The sequence below is a fragment of the Zea mays genome, chromosome 4, assembly GCF_902167145.1.
Source record: "Zea mays cultivar B73 chromosome 4, Zm-B73-REFERENCE-NAM-5.0, whole genome shotgun sequence".
Taxonomy (NCBI): domain Eukaryota; kingdom Viridiplantae; phylum Streptophyta; class Magnoliopsida; order Poales; family Poaceae; genus Zea; species Zea mays.
In genome coordinates, this window is record NC_050099.1 from 47469817 (window position 1) to 47494335 (window position 24519).

The 24519-nt window shown below is 53.9% G+C and overlaps 1 long non-coding RNA gene across 2 annotated transcripts; it reads right to left on the reverse strand.

Moving 5' to 3' along the window:
• Nucleotides 1–6712: 6712 nt before the first annotated feature.
• On the reverse strand, nt 6713–8513 carry LOC103653219 (uncharacterized). Of its 2 annotated transcripts, none has more exons than XR_002268708.1 (2): nt 7807–8513; nt 6713–7106 (listed from the first exon to the last, which is right to left on the reverse strand). It is a non-coding gene; the product is annotated as an uncharacterized lncRNA (long non-coding RNA). The 2 variants fall into 2 exon arrangements; XR_002268709.1 differs by having other exon boundaries at nt 6713–7109.
• Nucleotides 8514–24519: the final 16006 nt, after the last annotated feature.

The following is a 24519-nucleotide window of genomic DNA, read 5'->3' on the forward strand; positions in this document are numbered from 1 at the left end:
GTGGCGCCGAAGCATGACGCACTCCTCAAGGGTGTGCTTGACGGGCCCCTGATGATAGGGGCACGGCTCCTTGAGCATTTTGTCGAAGAGGTTGGCACCTCCGGGGGTTTCCGAGGGTTTTTGTACTCGGCGGCGGCGACAAGGTCCGCGTCGGCGGCGTCGCGTTTCGCTTGCGACTTCTTCTTGCCCTTCTTCTTGGCGCCGCGCTGAGTTGACGCCTCGGGGGCATCTTCCGATGGGCGGCCCTGGGGCTGCTTGTCCTTTCGGAAGATAGCCTCGACCGCTTCCTGGCCGGAGGCGAACTTGGTGGCGATGTCCATCAGCTCGCTCGCCTTGGTGGGGGTCTTGCGACCCAGCTTGCTCACCAGGTCGCGGCAGGTGGTGCCAGCGAGGAACGCGCCGATGACATCCGAGTCGGTGATGTTGGGCAGCTCGGTGCGCTGCTTCGAGAATCGTCGGATGTAGTCCTGGAGAGACTCCCCCGGCTGCTGTCGGCAGCTTCGGAGGTCCCAGGGATTCCCGGGGCGCACGTACGTGCCCTGGAAATTGCCGGCAAAAGCTTGGACCAGGTCGTCCCAGTTGGAGATCTGCCCCGGAGGCAGGTGCTCCAACCAGGCGCGAGCGGTGTCAGAGAGGAACAGGGGGAGGTTGCGGATGATGAGGTTGTCATCGTCCGTTCCACCCAGTTGGCAGGCCAGACGGTAGTCCGCGAGCCATAGTTCCGGTCTCGTCTCCCCCGAGTACTTTGTGATAGTAGTCGGGGGTCGGAACCGGGTCGGGAACGGCGCCCGTCGGATGGCCCGGCTGAAGGCCTGTGGACCGGGTGGTTCGGGCGAGGGACTCCGATCCTCCCCGCTGTCGTAGCGTCCCCCACGCCTAGGTGGTAGCCTCGGCGCACCCTCTCGTCGAGGTGGGCCCGTCGGTCGCGGTGATGGTGCTCGTTGCCGAGGTGACCCGGGGCCGCAGGCGCGGTGTTGCGCGTGCGCCCGGTGTAGGCCGAGGCTTCCCGCATGACTCGGGAAGTCGCGGCATGAGGTTCCGAGGGGTACCCCTGCCTTCGGGAGGCAGAGCTCTCGGTCCGTCGGACCGCGGCGCCTTCCAGGAGATTCTTGAGCTCTCCCTGGATTCGCCGTCCCTCGGTGGTTGATGGCTCCGGCATCGCGCGGAGGAGCATTGCTGCTGCAGCCAGGTTCTGGCCGACCCCACTGGATGCGGGTGGTGGCCTGACCCTGACGTCGTCGGCGATGCGGTGCTGGAAGCCCGGGGGTAGATGACGTATTTCTCCGGCCGGAGGCTGGCCCGCCCATGCCTGCCCGACGTCCCGACGGATCGGCTCAAGCGCTCCTGCTCCCTCGTCGAGCCTGGCCTACACCCCGCGGATTTGCTCGAGCTGTGGGTCATGGCCCCCCGCCTGAACGGGGACCACAGCTAGCTCCCGTGGGATGTCAACGCGAGGCACCGGCCTAGGGAGATCACCGTCCTCCGGCATGCCGAGATGGTTGCCTTCGGAGGGACCCCCCAGATCGACGTGGAAGCATTCGCGACTTGGGCCACAGTCCTCGTCGCCGAGGCTACGGCTACCGTCGGAACAGTCGGAGAGGCAGTAGTCACATGCGGTCATGAAGTCCCGCACGACACTGGGGTTGCCAAGTCCAGAGAAATCCCAACAGAAGCTGGGCTCGTCGTCTTCCTCGGACCCGGAGGGCCCGTAGGTCGAGACGTCCGTCAGCCGGTCCCAAGGTGACCGCATACGAAACCCCAGAGGGTTTGGACTCGCCTCTACGGGAACGCCCGCCAAAGCAAAGTCGCTAGGCGGGTTGAGGCTGAATCCAAATGGCGTGGGATGAGAATTGGTCGGTACCTCTTGGTCGCCGGGCGGTGATGAAATCACGTCGGGACTGAATGCACCGTCGTCTCAGGTACGAGGGTGACGTCCAGCAAGCTTTTCGCGAGCGTGCTGGCGTCGTCCGCTTGCTCAGGATTGGCGTGTCGCGAAGATGCGGCGCTCGTCTTCGTCTCAAGCGCGAGGTCGATACCCGGTGCGCCCCCCGTTGGGGTGCCAGCGCTGTCGACTCGCTCGACAGCCGACGAGGCACTGCCTCCTGCTTGGCCTTGGTTGCCCCGCCTTCCCCGCCGCCGGCGGGGAAGAGGGCGGGATGAGCTCGAAGGTTGTTCTTCCACCACGCGGGGAAGACGTCGTCGATTCCGCCGCCGGTGGGCGGGCTGTCGGCCGCCGTTGCCGCTGCCGCCCGGCGGTGGAATGAGTTTCATGTCGTAGCTGCCGTCGAGGGACATGAACTCGAGACTCCCGAAACGGAGCACCGTCCCGGGTTGGAGAGGTCGCTGGAGACTGCCCATCTGGAGCTTGACGGGAAGCTGTTCGTCAACACGCAGCAGGTCCCTACCTGGCGCGCCAACTGTCGGCGTTTCGAGACCGGGGGGTCCCTGAGCCGACGAGTGAATGTCGCCGCGTGCTCCAGCCCAGATGGGTCGAGCGCGAGGGCGAGCGCGAAGGGGGGAGAGCGAGGCGGCCGGAGACCGGCGTGAGAGAGGTGGGAATCCCGCGGCCTTCGTGTTCGTCCCGCGCCCAGGTCGGGTGCGCTTGCAGTAGGGGGTTACAAGCGTCCACGCGGGAGAGGGAGCGAGCGGCCCCAAGCGAGCGCCTGTCTCGTCCTCGTCCCCGCGCGGCCAACCCTCTCTAAGAGGGCCCTGGTCCTTCCTTTTATAGGCGTAAGGAGAGGATCCAGATGTACAATGGGGGGTATAGCAGAGTGCTACGTGTCTAGCGGAGGAGAGCTAGCGCCCTAAGTACATGCCGTCGTGGCAGCCGGAGAGATCTTGGCACCCAGCTGGTGTGATGTCGTGGCCGTCGGAGGAGCAATGGAGCCTGGCGGAGGGACAGCTGTCGGAGCGGTTGAGTGCTTGCTGACGTCCTCTTGCTTCTGTAAGGGGGCTGAGAGCCGCCGCCGTCACAGGGTACGCGGGGCGTCATCATTGCCTTTCTGGCGGAGCGAGCCAGATGGGACACCAGTCTTGTCCCCCGTGGCCCGAGTCAGCTCGGGGTAGGGTGATGATGGCGCCTCCTGTTGACGTGGCTGGTCTGTGCCCTAGGTTGGGTGATGTGGAAGCTCCTCCGAGGCCGAGGTCGAGTCTGTCTTCCGTGGTCGAGGTCGAGTCCGAGCCCCTGGTTCAGGCGAGGCAGAGACCGTCGGCTGAGGCCAGGGCGGAGTCCGAGCCCTGGGGTCGGGTGGAGCGGAGTTCGTCGTCTTTTGGGGCTGAGCCCAAGTCCGAGCCCTGGGTCGGGCGGAGCGGAGTTCACCGTCTTCTGGGGTTTAGCCCGAGTCCGAGCCCTGGGTCGGGCGGAGCGGAGTTCGCCGTCTTCCGGGGCTTAGCCCGAGTCCGAGCCCTGGGTCGGGCGGAGCGGAGTTCGCCGTCTTCCGGGGCTTAGCCCGAGTCCGAGCCCTGGGTTGGGCGGAGCGGAGTTCGTCGTCTTCTGGGGTTGAGCCCAAGTCCGAGCCCTGGGTCGGGCGGAGCGGAGTTCGCTGTCTTCCGAGGTTTAGCCCGAGTCCGAGCCCTGGGCCGGGCGGAGCGGAGTTCGCCGTCTTCCGGGGCTTAGCCCGAGTCCGAGCCCTGGGTCGGGCGGAGCGGAGTTCGCCGTCTTCCGGGGCTTAGCCCGAGTCCGAGCCCTGGGTCGGGCGGAGCGGAGTTCGTCGTCTTCCGGGGTTTAGCCCGAGTCCGAGCCCTGGGTCGGGCGGAGCGGAGTTCGCCGTCTTCCGGGGCTTAGCCCGAGTCCGAGCCCTGGGTCGGGCAGAGCAGAGTTCGCCGTCTTCCGGGGCTTAGCCCGAGTCCGAGCCCTAGGTCGGGCGGAGCGGAGTTCGCCGTCTTCCGGGGCTTAGCCCGAGTCCGAGCCCTGGGTCGGGCGGAGCTTCCTATGGTGCCTTCGGCCGGGCCTGACTGCCTGTCAGTCTCACTCTGTCAAGTGGCATCGCAGTCGGAGTGGCGCAGGCGGCGCTGTCCTTCTGTCAGGCCGGTCAGTGGAGCGGCGAAGTGACGGCGGTCACTTCGGCTCTGCCGGCTAGGGGCGCGCGTCAGGATAAAGGTGTCAGGCTACCTTTGCATTAAATGCTCCTGCGATTTGGTCGGTCGGTGCGGCGATTTGGTCAGGGTTGCTTCTTGGCGAAGACAGGGCCTCGAGCGAGCCGGAAATATATTCGCCGCTGGAGGGGGGGCCTCGGGCGAGACGGAAATCCCCCGGGGTCGGCTGCCCTTGTCCGAGGCTAGGCTCGGGCGAGGCGTCATCGAGTCCCTCGAATGGGCTGATCCCTGACTTAATCGCACCCATCAGGCCTTTGCAGCTTTATGCTGATGGGGGTTACCAGCTGAGAATTAGGAGCCTTGAGGGTACACCTAATTATGGTCCCCGACAAATGTAGCACTTAACTCTTGCATATGTCAACTCGCCACCGGGGTTCTTAAGACCAGATCTGGTTCACGCCAACCGAGAGCACAGATACACCACCGTCCAGCCTCTTGCCACGGAGGGTACACGCTACTCTCGCCATCTCTCCACTCCCATTGCGTGTTATCTTATTCTGGTATTAGTCTGCCCGAGGCAAAGTTTACCCATGATGAGGCATGTGACCTGTTAAAGGGTCCTCGATCAGCAAGCCTACATCGACACGGTCCTTAATCGACTCAGACTGAGACACTACACCGAGATTCCTTTCTCGTGCAAGTCAACCGCCCGGTATCAGCTTTATTATTTTCAACCCAAATTTTGGTACCTGGCAGAGGTATATCTTTTCCGATGTTGAACCCATCAAGGCCTTGATGGATCCACCATCACAAGTTTTTCTTTTTGAAAACATTCCCACCCACTGAAGCATCACTTTTGTTTTAAAAACAAACATTTTGTTTTTCTAGAGCAAGGCTAAGCATCAAAAATCCTTTTTTGTAAAAGGGTATCAAGGAAGGGTATTCAATTTTCCAAGGAAGGAAATGCATCAACGGTTTAGCACACAACTCCTATCACCTAATGCATCAAATAAGGTGATAAAGATTTTAAAACACAAGCAGGTGGCAAATGCATCGGGGCTTGCCTGAATAACACTAGGTTAGTGTTTGTTAAGTGGCGACCACTTGGCGAGCATCCTTGGGCTTGGCACTCGTTCCGATTATCCATCTTCCAGTTTGTCCATCAGCATCACCATGCGGAGTAGCCCACACTTGGGGTCGACTTGGCTCGTCTTCCGCATCACGCGATTATTTATCGTACCTCATAAGATGCACGATGCACATGTATGAGCACAAGTATAACAAATATAATATAGATAATCCACACTAAAAAGGATGAAACCTTAAAACCAAGCATTAAGCACCATGGATATCACAACAGGGCATCAACTACATCCATTAACCAAATTGACATAATAACACTAGAACATCTATTTTACTCCTAGCTTTTTATTAACTCTTTAAACTGTGTATCTTATATATTAATAAAACTTCCCATTTTTAACACCTACAGTCCCGCAAACACTGAGACCTATTGAGACCTCTTTCATCCTACGACATCGACCAAATTACCAAAGCAACTCCGGCAATCTAATAAATATTTTACCTAGTCAAACCATCCATCAATCTGCTAATACGAATAACAAATTTGCTTACCCTGACTAATTCGACGAGATAATCGGAAGCACGACGACGGTTTTCAGTTGATGTCTTCGATCACACACGTCTGGCGAACAATGCACACAACTTCTATTCTTGACCAGATACTCATGGAATTCCTTTTTGTCGAGCTGGTGACGCGCGGCCAGCACAAGAGCGTCTTCACGGCTTGGGACTTGGCATAGACGAGGATGACGATCGACGATATCGACGTGCCAGCACGACGATTTCTAGTTGACGACGATGATGGCAGTACGACTCGTTCGAGTTGAGGCGAGCGCGATCCAGGTACCACAACAGTACGTCGAAAAAGCCACGATGACACACGAGGTGAACGCGGCAACACACGGCTCAACGGATAAAGAGGGCGCGACGACTGGCGAGCTGGACTAGATCGGATAGGAACAGCCGACGAAATAACCATGGCGAATAGGAAATCGACAACTGGTGAAACCGATGGCCGAACAAGATCTGCACAGATTGACGACGCGAGACTCGATCTGACGAGCGCGACGCAAGGGATCAGAGAGAGAGACGCGCTGACGAGTAAGGGCTAGTTTGGGAGCCAAAGGGTAATTAACCCAGAGAAAAGTACCAAAGGGGGAGATTTCCTTGTCACTTTACTTCCCTGTCAGAAAATACCTCCATGAGAGAATTACCCGGGTTAGTTTGGTCACCGGACATTCCCTGGGATAATTAACCGAGAACCTGGCAACAGCGCCTCACACTGCTACCAGCATACAAAGAAATATATTGCACAAGGGACATGCAGGGAGCTGTCTGCTCCATTACAGCATGGAATCAAAAATGTTTGTCACCAAATCATTCATATTAACTAGAGAAAAACAAGGAAAATTCAAAAAAAAGTATGATCATAATCAAGAAAAAACTCCATCTCCATTTATGTATCCAGATAGATAATTTTTCATGTTCCAACTAATACCGATCAAGCTAATTTAGTACTCCAAATCACAAAAAAATCATCTTCATACATGCATCAAGATAGATAACTTAAAGCGCCATAATTTAATTCTCCAAATCATAAAAAATCATCTCCATTCATGCATCTAAATTACAAAAAAATCATCATATTCATTCTGGTGCAACCCAAGGTCTTGGTCTTGCCTTCCCCTTCCTCTAGACTTGCATGTTCCATGTGACGCAACAAAAAAAAATTCATCAACATTATGAAAGCACTATACTTTAGATTATATAAGACCTCAATGACAGAAAAATATTCCTTCTTTGCTCATTTTCCCCATCAAACTCTGGAAGACCGGCCACAGACACAGAAAGCTAGCAAACATGATTACTCTTCCGTAGCATCACCGATGGTAACATCAGTTTTCGGTCTCAATGGAGTGATCTTCGTTGACAATACCTCTGCAAACAATAGCACTCCCAACCTTGTATATCTTTGCACTTAGACGCTACTGCTGGATACAATTGGTACATGTTAATGGCTCTATAAGGGAATTGTGTCCATTCATGATTAACGACTAGAATATCAGGAACCCTGTTGCACGCTTCGGGAACTATGTCCATTCATAATCAACTGCAACTATGCAGTAAGGGTACCAAAACGGGTTCCAGCCAAAAAACAATAGAAACCACTCCAACTAATCCACATTTCACATCTTCTTCTAAACTGAGTAACTCTAGTCTTCAGGAAGAACAACAAAAATTTCAGCATCCAGCCAAAAGAATATTTCTCAGCTGCTACAGCTAACAGAAAAATTTGCCACTGTGCGGAGTCTTTGGTTTTTATTTTTTGTACTTTATTCGTCATGACCATCCTCTTTTTAATAGGACATGCAACTCTCCTACAGTTCAGTTTTTTAGAAAGAATCTAATAAACAACATCATCCTTTTATCTAGTGGAGCATATCAGAGTGGACTGAAATGGTATGGAGGTAGAGCTCCATCGGACCAACATCTATTGGGTGAGGTTCATCGATGGTAGGAAAGTAAAAAAGAAGTTCCACACAGAAGAAACAATAGTGGGAGAGAAATGATTGTTTTTTGTAGTCAACACTTCTCAAATTAGTAGGAAAGTAAAAAGAAGTAAAAACTTCGTATGCATTAACTTCCATCGAACAACAAAAACATAAGCATATGTTGGCAACAGCTGACCTGAACAGGCAAGAAACTAGCCTTTGAATAATTAAGCACGGCCATTTGCTTTCCCCTCACTTTGAATTTTTCTACTAGTCTTGGATAAACATCAGAAAGTCAATTTGACAGAAACATAGGAACCAAATTAGGCTAACTGAGGAAAGGGGACAAGAGAAAGAAACAGGATCTGCCCATACGCACACCAGCCTTGCCGAGATCTGTCTGCCCGCTTGCTGCCTACTTCTCATCCATGCATGGTGCTGCCGGCATTGCCCAACGCCCATACAATCCTCCTCCTCTTCGCCTCCATGGCGTGGTCCCAGGAGGAGGCGTCTAGCCGCATAGCCGAGCCCCACGCATCCTCGTACATGACGGCTCGAACGAGTGTGGGTTTGGTGAGGACGAGCAACCCATACATGACGACGATGAACACCATGGATAGTCCAAGCGTGACGCCGAACTTCTTGTTCGCCGCCTCTTTCCCCACTCAAATCGGACTCTAGTCTCTTGCCCAAATCGCAAGAAGAAACCCTAGCAAGAAGGTGCGGGAAGAGTCGAACTTACCCAGCAAGGTGTGAGAAGAAGTGAGGTTACCCCAGGAAGGAGGTGAACTATCACTGGTTGAGGCATGGCGACGACGGAGATCGCACACGGTGGCAGCGCCGGCGACCGCACGAGAGAGGACATGAGTCGGGGATAGGTGCCCGACGTTCGGAGGCCGGGCGCGTTTCCACGCGGAAGCTACGCTAAGACCGGGCCGATCCCCCCACGGAGCTAACTCCCAAACATGCCGGAGCCATACCCCGTGGTAGATTCTCGCGTGGGCCGCTGGCACAGGGAAAAAGGTAAATTCCCTACGTGGAAATGGACTGCCAAACTAGCCCTAAGCAGGAAGTCGCGACGAGGAAGCTCGGCGCGCAGACTGGGCGAGCTGGACGCGCGGCCGACTGGAGCAGCGCGCGAGCAGAGGACAGGGAGGGCGCGCGGCAAACAGAGGAGCCAGGGCCGCGCCATTCTAGCGAGCAGGAGGATAGGAGAGCTGAGCACAGAGGCGAGCTCGGACTGAGGGAGCGCTGAGCGCGCGTGGGATGGGAGCTCGAAGCCAAGCTCGATGTTGGGGGCGAGCAGGGAGATCCGGGCTGGGGCTGACAGCTCGACGGCGCTCGCGGCCAAGGAAGACGGACGCGCTGCAGGGGAGTTCCATGGCGGGGTCACAGCAGGGGATGAGCGCGACGCAGGGGGTTGGTCTTCTAGCACCAACGACGAAGAGAGCGGCCAATGACAGACCTAGATGTTCCTGTGCCCACCACCGTGTGACCATGGCTAAACAAGGACGACCGGTGTGAAGGGGATGAGGAACTTTGGCCCAGCAGCAGGGAATCGGATGCCGACCAAGGAGAAGCGTTCTGCCATGGACGACCTGCAGGCCGCGGCAGGGCGGCACGAGACCGCGCGCCAGTCAAGGAGCAGGCACGGCTGCCATGGGCGAGCACAGGGAGCTGCGTGGCGGCGCGAGCAGGGAAGGAGCAGAGGCCGAGCAGAGGAACTCACGACGGCGCAGAGGAGCTGGAGCGGGAGGAGGGAGCTCCGGCCAGGCGCCGGAGAGAAGACCGAGCTGGGGCGCCATGAGCCCATGAGGGAGCAGGAGTGTTGGGAGCCGAGCGTGCGTGAGGTAAGGCCACGGTTTACAAAACCGTTTCAGATGTAAAAACTGCCCCCCACCGATAACGGTTTACCGTCGGTAAACCGGTGGAAACCGGTAAAAACCGACCGGTTTGGCCAAACCAAATCATTTTGAATTCAAACCGGTTTACCAGCGGAAAACCGGTGAAAAACCGGCGAAAAACCAGTAGAAACCGCCGGTTAACCGCGAAACAAACTGGTTTTATTGTTTTTTGCAGAAAAATTGAAAATTTTGTCAGAATTTATTTGTAGTTTGCTCAATTCACATTGTACAGTAAATATTAATTGATCTACACAACATGCATTCACCAAAAAACATATAATATATATATATATATATATGCAACCACAAACTCCAGTTCTCATGTAATAAACAACCAGCGAACTTCGCATACTCAAATACAAGTTCTTTTACACCTCTCCAACGAGGCAACGACACATAGGTCGACTTATTTCACAATACTCACATGTTCACCTCGAGTCATAGTGATAGTACTTAAGCATGTTGGAAGGGTCGTGATATTGTTTCAATCCATCATAGTGATAGTGATAGGTCTATACAAAAGATACGAGATACATTAGCGAGAAAATAAGAACGACAAATAAATACTTATCCACAAAGCAAAACAACATACCGGTATGTATGTTTGGTGTTTGTGTATTGCACGTGCACCTCACCAAGTGTTGAACTTTTCTCCTGATCAGCAAATCTTAGGAACACATACAGAAGAACTGGAGCTAAGAGTTCTAGCTAGATTGAGTATTGTCTAGACGGATACTTATTAGAAGAACTGAAGCTACTTGATCCACAGATTCCATCTTGGACAGGAAATGTAACCGAAATTGACCACTAAATGTCTAAACTTGACTTGAGCTACCGGTTTCATCTTCAAGCAAATCTTAGGAACACATACAGAAGAATTGGAGCTAAGAGTTCTAGCTAGATTGAGTATTGTCCAGACGGATACTTATTAGAAGAACTGAAGCTACTTGATCCACGGATTCCATCTTGGACAGGAAATGTAACCGAAATTGACCACTAAATGTCTAAACTTGACTTGAGCTACTGGTTTCATCTTCAAGCAAATCTTAGGAACACATACAGAAGAATTGGAGCTAAGAGTTCTAGCTAGATTGAGTATTGTCCAGACGGATACTTATTAGAAGAACTGAAGCTACTTGATCCACGGATTTCATCTTGGACAGGAAATGTAACCGAAATTGACCACTAAATTTCTAAACTTGACTTGAGCTACGGGTTTCATCTTCAAGCAAATCTTAGGAACACATATAGAAGAACTGGAGCTAGGAGTTCTAGCTAGATTGAGTATTGTCCAGACGGATACTTATTAGAAGAACTGAAGCTACTTGATCCACGGATTCCATCTTGGATAGGAAATGTAACCGAAATTGACCACTAAATGTCTAAACTTGACTTGAGCTACGGGTTTCATCTTCACATATAGCATATAACATCTCCACATATAACATATAACATTAAACAAGACTAGTATACCTAAATTGACCACTAAATACTCAATCGTGGCATTAAATTCGGGTTTCCGGCAAAAATTGGCGGTTTACCGATCTAAAATAACGGTTTACCGGTCCCAAAAAACGGTTTACCGGCGGTTTCCGGTTTTTATGAATTTTTTCAAATTTTTCAAATTTGGAACGAATTTTGAAAAAAACCGGTGGTTAACCGAAACCGCACCCCAGCGGTTTCGGTAAACCGACCGGTTTACCGCCGGTTTTTACCGGTTTTGTAAACCGTGGGTAAGGCCGACGGCCAACACACGGTGAAAAAAAATCAGGGGAAGGGAAGCGGTGGTAGGATAGGAATGGCTGACATATTCTTTTTTTTCATTTCTTCTTTTTTTACGGAAAATCGCAGATATTTTGGGAATTAAAATTTTTGAATCGAGATTTTTAGAGAGGAACAAAGAGTCAATGCGCGATACGGTAAACGGCTATACACATTATTTTCTCGGATCACGAAACGAAAAGTCTGAGATTTACGATTCTGACAACATTTCGTTTGGATAGTTTTTGTGACTGTTTCGGGCAACACGCAAACGGACTGGATATCGGATACATTATTTGAGACAACACTGGTTTAGTCAAACCCGGATAAAAATTTATCCGTTGTCTAAACACAGTTGATTTTATTACTTTACAAAGTATGCTGAAGAATAAATTGGATCATCTCCTCGCGCACGATTTTTCTTAGATAGTGCGCGATTTAGATTGGTTTGCTCTGAACATTTCTGTCGTCGAGTTCAAATTCATTTGTCTGGGACAAAAATCATCCAGTGGGTCGAGCTTCCAAATCTCGTATTCGCGCGAGCGATGAATTTTAAATAATCACCGGACGCACCGATTTTCGGGACAACTATGTTCCGAACAACACGAAAATTTCGGAAGAGCCCAGATAGATAAAAAAATGGTGTCGAACTCGCGATAGCCGAACAGATGCGATATTAAAATCACGCTAGACGAAGATGTTTAAAATTTAACATCCGTTTTATCCACTGATTACGTGTTTAAATCTGTACTCGTTGTCGAGCGGAATATAAACACCTGGGGTGTTACATGTAGCACTCTGAATTTTGAGATATAAAATTTCTTTGCTCTGTACTCAAAATTCAGGTGTTACTCTTTCCTTTTCTTCACTTTTCTATTCCCTTTATTAAAACAGTAGAGAGTTATTTTGTTCTATGTTGGCGTGAGCCCTAGAAGTGTCATGATTGTTGCATTCATGCTATTGCATAGTGTTTCTAAGTGCAAGAAGTGTTTGAAACATGCTAATTTGTCTTGTAGAAGTTTCCCGTAAATTTTCATATTTTTCTAAATATTTTTCTATTTTCTGAAATTCAAAATATGTTTATTTGAGGTATTTAAAAACTTTTTCAAAAGTTCTAAATATGTTTTTGAGTTCATTGGCTGCCAAATCAGCCTAGGAATTTTCCTAGAACTTTTGGTGCCTTCGAGATGTTCTTCGTTTATTAAAAACAATTTCAGACTTTTTCTAAAATTACGAAAAATAAAATATCTTCAAACCCTAGCAATATATATGGAAATTACGAAAAATAAAATATCTTCAAACCCTAGCAATATATATGGCTGGAATACTCTCGTCGAGCCCTTTCCGAAATTTGAAAACCCATCCCCAGTCGAGATCCGAAACTCCCGGAATTACTCGCCGAAGTTCATGACTGTTCCAACTCCGGCGAGAAATTATTTTCGATCCGTGCTTCGTTGGTGGAATGCGAGGGTACCGTTGCGTTCGTCTCGCCGAGAGCTTCGCCCCGGTGCCTTTGATTTCATCGATTCGATCGATGGTTCGTCCTCAATCGGCGAATTTGTGCTCGGCTCTCGCGATGTCGTCTTCTCCGGTGAGCTATCCACCATTGTTGCACCTAGGGTTTCTTTCTTTCTCCGTTTCCCATTCGCACAGGGCCTCCCTCACCCTTCCCTCACCCTCCTCGGCGGTGACGACTTGTCCCCTATCTTACCCCCTACACGTAGCCCACCTCCCTGTTGGGGCGAAGGCGAAGACGCTACCCATCGCTCGATGCCTTCGCCAATCTTGCTGCACCAACGGAGGCGAAACGACTGGCAGTCTCCACCCTTCGTCCAACACGCTGTAGGACGAAGGCCTACGACGAGGTCGCCCCATCTCGCGCCCTCGTCCAACATGAAGGCCCACGTGGAATTCGACCCATTGTAACAGGCCTCGCGTGGCTGCTGCGTATTACGGGCCTAATTTGTAAAGGCTTCTCTGTAATTACAGTCTTTAACCATGCTTTATAAGAATATTCCGGGGATAACCTGGGCGCTTGAGGGCACATGCGTCCTTAATCCAAGACGCTGGGCACTCAGGCACCTATAAATACCCCCGCACAGTGCCCTTGAGAGGCTAGATTAACAGAGCAATTTTCTTCCTGAGCTAAAACCTTGTTTGCATTACTTTCATTCCCCCGTTGGATCATCCTGCTCGGGAGAGCAAGTTCCAACATTTGGCGCCCACCGTTCGTGCTACGAGAAAACCACCCGCGATGGCACCCAAGAGAGCTAGCTCGAAGGCAGCCCCATCCGTTGATGAAGCAGCGAAGGCAGCGCTGTTGGCTGAGAAAAAGGGCAATGCCCTTGTCGACACCACCCACCAAGAAGCCTGCGAAGACGACGCACTCAGCAAGAGGCAGCGCAATGAACAACCCACACCCGAAGGCAGGCTCTGCACCTGCAGCTCCGGAGGACAACCGCAACCTCCCCCAGGCTTCGCTCCACCGGAGGGCGCGGACGCCACTGAGGATGGCGAAGTCATCGGCGTTTCAGTAGAAGAACAACTACAGCTGCGGGCCTTGCGCATCAAGAACCGCAACCTCCAGAAGGAGAAGGAGATCCTCGAGGCCAAGCGCCAACGTGTCTCTGCTCAGACCAAGGTGCACCAGATGATACGCGACGAGGAGCAGAAGGCTCAGGAGCTTGAGCAAGAGATTGCGCTCATGCAGAGCGAAGGCCAACTTGGTCTGCAACAAGGCCCACCCCTCCAACAGCGCGCGCCATTCGAGGACCTGTTCATTCCTCAGCGTGGACCCGTCATCCCGCACGCCGCAGCATTCCAAGGTGTCAACTACCTTGACGAGCGAAGTCCCCTGGCGCCGCACCTGCATGTGTCACCATGGCCCGCCAACTTCAGGCTAGGGACCTACCCCAAGTACAACGGCAGCACTGACCCAGCACAGTATATCATGAGTTACCAAGTCGTCGTTGCATCATCCGGAGGGGACGGCGCCACGATAGCCAAATCATTCATCATCGCCCTCGAAGGCCCGGCTCTCACTTGGTACACCATGTTGCCCCCATTGTCCATCGATTCCTAGAGAAGTCTGCGGGACAAATTTTTGCTCAACTTCCAAGGGTACCGCCCAGACACCGACGCCTTGGCTGAACTGTCACTCTGCAAGCAGCTGGAAAGAGAGACTCTGCGGGAGTACTACCACAAGTTTCTGACTCTCAAGTCGCAACTGCCTTCGGTTGATGACCAAATAGCCATTCACTACGCCATCAATGGCCTTCGGGTTGGCGTTCTTTATAGCCACTGCATCACAGATCCGCCCAAGAACCTCCAGGAGCTATATCAGTTGTTCGAAAAATATGCCAGATCCGAAGAGCTCCACTAGCGCAAGGTCGAGTCCTAGAGGAAACCCAAAGACCCTCCGCAGTCCAGCCGAACGTGGACAAGACCTTCGCCGTCAGACTCCGGTCGGGACGGCCGCAATCAGCAGCAGGTACACAACATCGCCAACCAGCACCCCGCTAGTGAGGCCCCTCGCCGCCAAGAGTATCCCCCCAGGGCCGCGGCAACGAAACTCGAGGTTGGGACCGAGAATGGGCGCAGCAGCCACGCAGATTTTACTGCTTGTTCCACGGCGAAGACTGCGCGCACCCAACAAGGGACTGCCCGGAAACGAAGGCCACCAGAGACAGGATGTCTCGGGCGCAACCAGCCGACAACCCAAGAGTTGTCGCGCACACATATCAACAACTCCCACAGCCATACAACCACGGCCTCGCTCAGCATCCACCTAACCACTCATACCAACACCACCAGGAGGTACAAATCATACCTCTCCCACTCCCACCTCCACACCCGCAACAGCAAAACATCCACCACCCCAACCACCCCCAAGCCCCAAAGCAAGAAGACTTCACCAATCAGCCGTATCGTGGAGTCATTCACATGATCACTGGGGGGGCCAGCGTCAACTTCGACACGAAGCGACAGAAGAGGGACCACTACCGCAGCATCAACCACATCGCCGTCACCGGTCCAGTCGTGCAGACAAAGTGGTCCCATGTGCCATTGACCTTCGACGCCTGAGACGTCGACCTGTGCAGCGCACCCCACATCGACACCATGGTTATCAACTGCAGCGTGGCAGGCTGGGACCTACACAAAGTCTTAGTCGACAATGACAGCCAGGCGGATATCATTTTCCTCCATGCCTTCGACCGCATGGGCATTAGCCACAACTTGCTTAAGCCTTCGGACAACCCACTGTATGGCTTCGGCAGCAAGGGCACCTTTCCTGTCGTCAAAATAGAGCTACCCCTCTCCTTCGGTGTAGCACCCAATGCACGAAGTGAGCAAGTCACGTTCGACATCGTCGACATGGTATACCCGTACAACGCCATAATGGGTCGGGGCTCCATCAACAAGTTTGAGGCAGCCATTCACGGACTTTACCTGTGCATGAAGATCCCGGGTCCGCAAGGCGCGATCACAGTCTACGGCAACCAGCAGGCCGCGTGCAACATAGAAAGAGACTTCGTTCCTGGGCAAAGGAACGTACACTGCCTCACGACCCAACGCAAGGTCCACGAGTCTGCCAGCCCAACCACCAAAGAGCATGAAAAGGCACACCTGCAGAGCAACGATGGGACCAAGACTGTTCCCCTCGACCAAGCAACGCCCAAGCAAACGGTCATCATCAGCGAAGACCTCACTTCGCATGACGAGGAGAGACTCCTCTGTTGTCTGTCCAAAAATAAAGACATCTTCGCCTGGTTCGCCCTTGACCTGGTCGGAGTCAGTCGCTCTATCATCGAGCACAGCTTGGGAATCAACCCTTCGGTGAGGCCGAAGAAACAGCGGCTGCGCAAGATGTCTGATGAGAAGACAAAAGCCGCCAAGGCCGGGGTACACCACCTGCTTGAGGCCAAATTTATCAAGCCAGTCGCCTACCCTACGTGGCTCGCCAACGTAGTGATGGTGCAGAAGAAGAGGGGCAAGTGGCGGATGTGCATTGATTTCACCAGCCTCAACAAGGCCTGCCCCAAGGACAACTTCCCGCTGCCTCGGATCGACAAGATCATCGATAGTGCGGTCGGGTGCGAAGTCATGTCACTCCTTGATTGCTTCTCCGGCTACCATCAAATATATATGAAGGAGGAAGACAAGGCAAGCACCAGTTTCATAACACCCTTCGGCACGTATTGCTTCATCAGAATGCCGGAGGGACTTAAGAACGCTGGGTCCACATTCTCTCGGCTCACCAAAACGGTGCTCGAGAGCCAAGTCGGCAGAAACATATTTACGTATGTGGACGACATCGTCGTCGCCAGCAGAAGCAAGGAAGACCATCTGGCTGACCTCGCAGAAACGTTCGCGAACATGCGGGACACACGACTTCGCCTAAACCCTGAAAAGTGCGTCTTCGGCGTTCGCCAGGGGAAAATACTGGGCTACCTGGTGTCGCACCACGGGATCGAAGCCAATCCGACCAAAATCCAGGCCATCATCAACATGACGCCCCCGCAGTCAGCCAGAGACGTCCAACGACTGACAGGCAGATTGGTCGCCCTCAACAGATTCATCTCCAAGTCCGCAGAGCGAAGCCTCCCTTTCCTCAAAACACTTCGCGGCGCAAAAGACTTTGCATGGGGACCAAAGCAAGCGGCGACCTTCGCTTCATTAAAGCAGTACCTGTCAGAGTTGGCGATTCTTACAAGCCCCAACCCCTCGCTACCCCTGTTGCTCTACATCGCAGCTTCGCCGCATGCGGTCAGCGCAGCACTGGTTCAAGAGCAAGACAGAGAGGGCACGATCAGGCAATGTCCAGTTTATTATGTCTCTGAAGTACTCATGACATCAAAATGCAACATGACGGAACTGGAAAAAATCGCCTACACAGTTGTTATGGCTTCGCGCAAATTGCGCCATTATTTTGAAGCGTTCAAGGTACGGGTCACCTCAGACAGGGGACTCGGCGAATTGTTTAGAAATCCGGAGGCATCTGTCCGGATTGCCAAATGGGCAGCCGAGCTTTCCGGCTACCATATCACCTTCGAGCCCAGGACAACCATCAAGTCACAAGTCCTGGCAGACTTCATCGTCGATTGGACCGGGCCAATAACGCAGCCGGACACGTTCGCAGAGAAGGTGTGGACCATCCATTGCGATGGCGCATGGTGCCATGCGGGGGCAGGTGCAGCTGCAGTCATTACTTCACCCACAGGGATCAAGCACAGATATGCAGCACGCCTTAGCTTTGCTTTGGAGTCTGACAGATGCACCAACAATATAGCAGAATACGAAGCTGTCATCCTCGGCCTTCGCAAGCTAAGGGCACTTGGTGTCACTACCTGCATCATCAGAACACACTCCAAGGTAGTCGCCGGCCAAGTCGAGAAAGATTACACAGCGAAGGACCCCGCACTTATGCAGTATCTCGCGGCTATCCGCAGTCTCGAGAGGCAATTCAAAGGTTTCACCCTGCAGCACGTGGACCGAGCCAAGAATGAGGAGGCCAACGCATTGGCCAAGGCAGCCGCCAGAGGCGAGGCCCTGCCCTCCAACGTATTCTACCATGTCATCGGCACGCCAGCCGTCCGCAGCCCAGAGGGCCTCCAAATAACCAATGACAACGAGGGCCACCACATAGTTAACCTCATCATGACCGAAGACTGGCGAGCACCAATAACCCTGTTCCTGCAGGGGTACTACCATCCAACCGATATCAACGAGGCTAAGCGCCTCAAACACCAAAGCCGGGACTTCGCACTCGTCGAAGGCCAACTTTACAAAAAGGGGGTCAGCCAACCCATGCTTAAATTTGTCACCGAGACCGAAGGCGTCCAAATCCTGTGCGAAGTCCACAGCGGGACTTGCGGCTCTCACGCAGGGCCTAGGGCCCTCGCTGCAAAGGTGATCCGTCAAGGCTTCTATTGGCCCGCCATGATCTACGCCGCAAATCAGGTCACAAGGTCATGCGAAGCCTGCCAGAAGTTTTCTCCATGCTCGGGAAGCCCTTCGCAATTCACAAAGCTAATCGCCCACACGTGGCCCCTTCAGCGCTGGGGCATGGACATTGTCGGGCCACTACCCACGGCCCAAGGGAACCTCAAGTTCACCTTCGTCGCCGTCGAGTATTTTACCAAATGGATCGAGGCGAGGGCAGTATCCACAATAACATCGAAGACTGCCCAGAAATTCTTCTGGCAAAACATTGTTTGCCGGTTCGGAGTCCCGTCCAAGCTCACAGTTGACAATGGCAAGCAATTTGATAGCCAAGACTTCAGGGATTTCTGCTTCTCCATTGGCACGAAGCTTGCCTTCGCCTCAGTGTACCACCCACAATCCAACGGCGTCGTGGAGCGCGCCAACGGCAAGATTTTCACGACGATCTAGAAAATGCTCCTCGACGACAAGAAGGGCAAATGGGCCGACCTGCTACTTGAAGCAGTCTGGGCACTGAACACGACCGAGTGTCGGGCGACCGGATTCACTCCCTTTCGCCTGCTATACGGATCGGAGGCCATGACCCCGCAGGAAATCAAACATGGGTCCCCGCGGACAAGCGCTTCAACAGTACCCGACGTCGACGAGCCAACTTCCAAAGACCTCATTGACGGAGACCGTGTATTCGCCCTGCAGGCCCTCGACAAATATCAAGCCCAAACGAAGGCCTGGCGCGACCACGCGGTCGTCCCAAGAGAATTCAACAAAGGGGACCTCGTACTTGTCCGCACAACCCGGACAGAGTCACGGGGTAAGCTGGAACTGAAGTGGGAAGGACCATTTATCGTCAAGACGAAGTCGTCTCCCAGCGTGTACAGATTAACAACACAATCTGGCGAAGACCTGGAACATTCCTGGAATATAGACAATCTTCGCAAATTTTTTGTTTGAGTCCTCAGGGCCATCACGCCCTTGTAATTCACTTAACATTATTATTCTGGCCCGCACTCTTTTCCTCCCAGGGGGGGTGAGGTTTTTAATGAGGCGATGCCATGTAATATACAAGCAAAAATCCCCCACAAAAAACTAAGCCAATGTCGAAAAAGACCGCATCGACGGTCTTCGGCATTCGACCACACCAAAGTCACCGCGAGGGGCAGCGCTGACTACCCTCACGTGCGACACTCCGCGCAAAAGTCGCCTACGGGTGCAGCCGGACTCTCCGTGCAAAAGTCGCCTACGGGTGCAGCCGGAATAGCACAATAAGTGCGCAAAATCGAAGTCTTCTCCAAAAGACTCTCCGTGCAAAAAGTCGCCTACGGGTGCAGCCGGAATAGCACAATAAGTGCGCAAAATCGAAGTCTTCTCCAAAAGACTCTCTGTGCAAAAGTTGCCTATGGGTGCAGCCGGAATAGCACAATAAGTGCGCAAAATTGAAGTCTTCTCCAATAGACTCCCCGTGTAAAAGTCACCTACGGGTGCAGCCAGACTAGCGCAATAAGTGCGCAAAATCGAAGTCTTCTCCAAAAGACTCCCCGAGCAAAAGTCGCCTACGGGTGCAGCCGGGCTAGCATAACAAGCGCGCAAAATCGAAGTATTTTCCAAAAGGTTCGGATCAACGAAGGCTCGCAGTTTCATATAAGTTACGGTTACATACATACAGCGAGGGCATCACACTTTACATTGGCTCAACCTTCGGGATGATACCCATCTCCCTGTAGTTGAACAACATTATCCTCAACTCCTAACCCTCAAAAAGATTTCGCAACTCCCCCTCACCTACACTCGCCCCAACCGGTGAGGACAACAATTCCCGCTTGCTAGCCCCGTCCACACAAAGACGACCACCCTCCACCTCACTCACTCTCCGCTTCGCCACCGCCCTTCGCCGCCTACGCCCAGCACTCGGACCAGGAAGAACTTCAGCATCCATCACACGCGGAGAAGCCTCCGCCGCAGCCACATCCAAGGCTGCAAAATAATCCAAGTCCTCATCCGAAGACTCTTCCGTCCACACAACCGAACTCTCAGAATCATCAGACTCAAAAAACTTAGACACGGAATCATCCGAATCATTTTCAGCAACCACGGTCGAAGCCGCCACAAAATTAGCATTGTTAGTAGCGGTTGCGTGCGCAGGCCCAAAACCCTGAACCTGCGCAGCAACCGAGGTTCAGTAACACGTACACAAAATTTACAAACTCCCCTGCACCTATTTAACTACTTAGCCACCTGCGAAGGCACGACCACGGCAGTGGGGTCTTCGACTGCCGGCTCCGCCACCACCTCCGGGGCACCTTCGACCGTCGGCTCAGGGGCCGACGCAGGGTCTTTGCCAGCCATAGCATGCACGGGCACGACCGAGGGGCCTTCACCGGCATCCGAGGGCAACACCGGATTGCCCTCCGCAGCCTCGGGTGGTGCGCCGACCAGACCTCCAAGGTCCTCGATTTCCTCGGCACGCTCCATCTGCAGCAAAAGCACATTCACTCAGCAAAAACTACACATATCCACACGCAACCAACCACACAAAAATAATAACCTTCACCTGCTCTCTCGCCCGGTCGGATCGCTCCCTGACAGCCTCCCGACCATGCGCCCCCACATCCTATCAAAAAGTGTCCCCACTGACTGCTTCACAACAAGGTCTTCGGCCTTGAAGATCTCGCGTTCAAAGCTCTCGTCTGATTGGTCGAAGACCTTGTAGTGTCTGCAGCCCTCACGGGACAACGCATTCATGGCCCCCTCACAGGTGACGAGGGAGGGAAAGGACATAAAACCCTCGATGATGGTCGGGAGTACCAGCAACTCCTCCTATAACCTCTCGAGGAAGCGAAGGCCCGCTTCCCGGTCGGGCACCTTGAAGTCAGCAGTACGCGCACCCAGCTCGCGGTACGAGTCCACGAACTGTGCGAGCGTCCGCTCAACCTCCGAGCGCGTAGAGGCTTCGACCTTGTCCACGCAGCCGCGCAGGGCGTTGAACCTCGCCTCCCACTCCTCGGCACGCTGGCTGGCGAGACTTCCCTCCGCCCGCGCCACTTTGGCCTCCGCCTGCGCAGCCTGCGCCTCAGCGATGGCCTGGTTCGCCTCTTTCCTTTCCTCCACCAGCTGGCGCCGGAGGTCCGTCTTCTCGGCCTCCAAGGCGGCCACTTTCTCCACCAGCCTACGGTTTTTGCTCTCCGCAGCTGACTTCTCTCGGACGGCGTCCGCGTGCTGCGCTCGAAGTCTCTCGACTTCGGCAGCCACGTCCGTAGTGAGGACGCCAGACGCAACACGGTCGGCGAAGTCGTCCGCCTGACAACAACACATGAGACCCACTCCTCATGAAAAACAACAAACACCGAAGTCCAGCTCAACTTACTTGACTCAGCTGCTGCGATAGCCGCTGCGATGCATCCCTCAGCCGCTGGGACATGGTGCCCTCCACGTCCTTAGCGGCAGCGGTTGTCAGAATCTCGCCGCTTGCGCAGAAGGCGGCCCACGGGTCCTGCGCAGTTCCCTTCGCCCTTACCACCGCCGATGGCAAAGTGGTCGCCACCAAAGGCGGGACAACAACCATTTGTCCCTCGCCCGGCCCTGCAATATATCACCGGTCAGAAGACCTCCAAAAAAACTTACCAACAAAATAGTCCTCCGCGCTGATATTCGTGCCGAAGTTGGCAACACGTTTTCCCGGCGAGGACAGCTCCCGTACTTTCGCAGCCTCGACCGGGGGAGGCTTGGTCCCGCCAGCGCCGACTGTCTTCGCGCTCGCCGACGACTTGCCGGATCCGGGCACGACCGGTTTCGCAGCCGACATCGGTTGGCTGCTGCCGGGGGCCACAGCCTTCGCGCTCCCCCACGCCCTCTTCGCCTCACGCCTAGGATCTACGATCCTGATGACCGCCCGACGCTTCTGCGCAGCGTCCTGACGGTCCTTGTTCATCACTACCGACACAGCAGCAGCAATATTCCGTCCGTAAGGGAAAATCCTCAAGCCACGAGTTATACGAGACGTAGACATGTCTTCGCCCTCCACCCAGGGGATTGGAAGATTCTTTGGCCATCGACCCCCGGTAACCTCCAGCATTCGCGCCGAAGACTCTCGGAGCTCGAGCGAAGACATCCTTCCCCCGGGGGCCGCGCATGTCCCCATCAACTCCACAGCAAAATTATCAGACACCCCCATTCCCCCCAACGTAGTACCTAATTTCCTCCTCTTAGTGGCTGGGGCAGCATCCTGCGAAGGCCCTTCCTCGGTCCCGCCCATCGGTTTCTTCCCGCGGCGGTCGGTGGCGTCTTCCCCGGGATAACCACCGTACAACAACCAGTTCAATTCAAAGACCCGATTCAACCTGTCATTGGACCCACGGATATCCCAGCTCCGCAGACCCTCTGTCTTCGACACGTAACGCCCCACAATTCGCACGACCCCATCCTCCGCTTCGCGCACGATCGCGGCAGGATCCCGGCCTTGCACATCCAAAGCAAAAAGTGGACTTCGCACTTTCCGCCCACCCAGGGAGGGCATCTCGCGAGGGCATACTTCGCCCAACGCCCATCCATGCGCCAAGGGCCACACCCCATACCCGATGAATTCCTCAACTAGATCGCGCCCACTACTCGTACGGGCAGCGATCCGAAGGGCCCCTTCATTCTCATCATCCTCCGCTACATCAAATGGCGGGTACGCCACATAATAATGAGAGCACATAATGGCCATGTGGAGCCCTGGGTGGTCTTCGACTTCGGCCTCTAAAACATAGAACCAGTAATCCCACCAGTTGCCCCACTTATTACGGGCACAGGGGACCAGCTCCACGACTTTCATCGAAGTCTTCCCGGACTTCGGCATGAAAGTGCACGATCCAAATTGTGCAATCTTATGTCCAAATTTTCTCTTCTGCCAGTGCAGACAATATTGCTTGGCAAAGACTTCCACTGAAGGCTGACCGCCATACGAAGTCGTTGCCCAGACGTACTTCGCTAGAGCCACCACTGCGTTAGGTGTCAGCTGGTGAACCTGGACTTCGAATTTCTGCAGAACCTCCGACACAAAATGATGAGCAGGCAGACGAAGTCCAGCGGTGAAAAATGCCTCAAAAACAACCAATTCGCCCTCGGGCTCAGGAACCTCCTCTGCCCCCGGGACACGCCCAACCCAGATGCCAAAATATCCCAACTGTTGCATATCTTGCACGCGGACTGACGACATCCGCGAAACACCGAACTCCATCGTATCACCCGGTCGTAACTCTGTCGCCGCCACAACGCTCGAGGTATCTTCGGACGACGCCTTGGCCGTCGGCGTGGTCGTAGCAGACGAGGAGGAAGACGGCATAGCTACGTACCGTTGGCGGCGGCGTGCGGTCTGCTTCACGCGGGCCAGATCTCCGACGAACAGGAGCAAGGAGGGCATGCGAGCAAGCGAGCAGTTTGAAAAGGAGGCTAGGGTTTTCGCGGCGCGTGGAAAGGTAAAACTCAACCTGCGCCACCCCCACCCCCTTTTATACACAGGACACGACGCTTCTGGAAACCTGCAATCCAACAGTGCGGCGTCAATCAACGGTCATATCAAAAACCCCTGCGGAACCACTTCGAGCGAGGGCAGCGTCTCCACCATCTAGCGACGCCTTCGGCACCAGATGACTTAGTCGAACTGGTCCCTCGGAGGGCAAATGTTGGGGCGAAGGCGAAGACGCTACCCTTCGCTCGATGCCTTCGCCAATCTCGCTGCACCAACGGAGGCGAAACGACTGGCAGTCTCCACCCTTCGTCCAACACGCTGCAGGAGGAAGGCCTACGACGAGGTCGCTCCATCCCGCGCCCTCGTCCAACACGAAGGCACACGTGGAATTCGGCCCATTGTAACAGGCCCCGTGTGGCTGCTGCGCATTATGGGCCTAATTTGTAAAGGCTTCTTTGTAATTACAGTCTGTAACCCTGCTTTATAAGAATATTCCGGGGATAACCTGGGCGCTTGAGGGCACATGCGTCCTTAATCCAAGACGCTAGGCACTCAGGCACCTATAAATACCCCCGCACAGTGCCCTTGAGAGGCTAGATTAACAGAGAAATTGCCTTCCTGAGCTAAAACCTTGTTTGCATTACTTTCATTCCCCTGTTGGATCATCCTGCTCGGGAGAGCAAGTTCCAACACTTCCCCTCCCCGGCGGCGGCGACTAGCGCGGCCCACGCGCCAGCCCGCGTGCCCCGCACCCACGGCCGACCGGCCTCCCCTTCCCTCTCCCCGTTTCTCTTCCATGGTTGAGAGGATGGAGAAGGAGGAGGAAGAATAAGGCTATTTTGCGAATACACCCCTG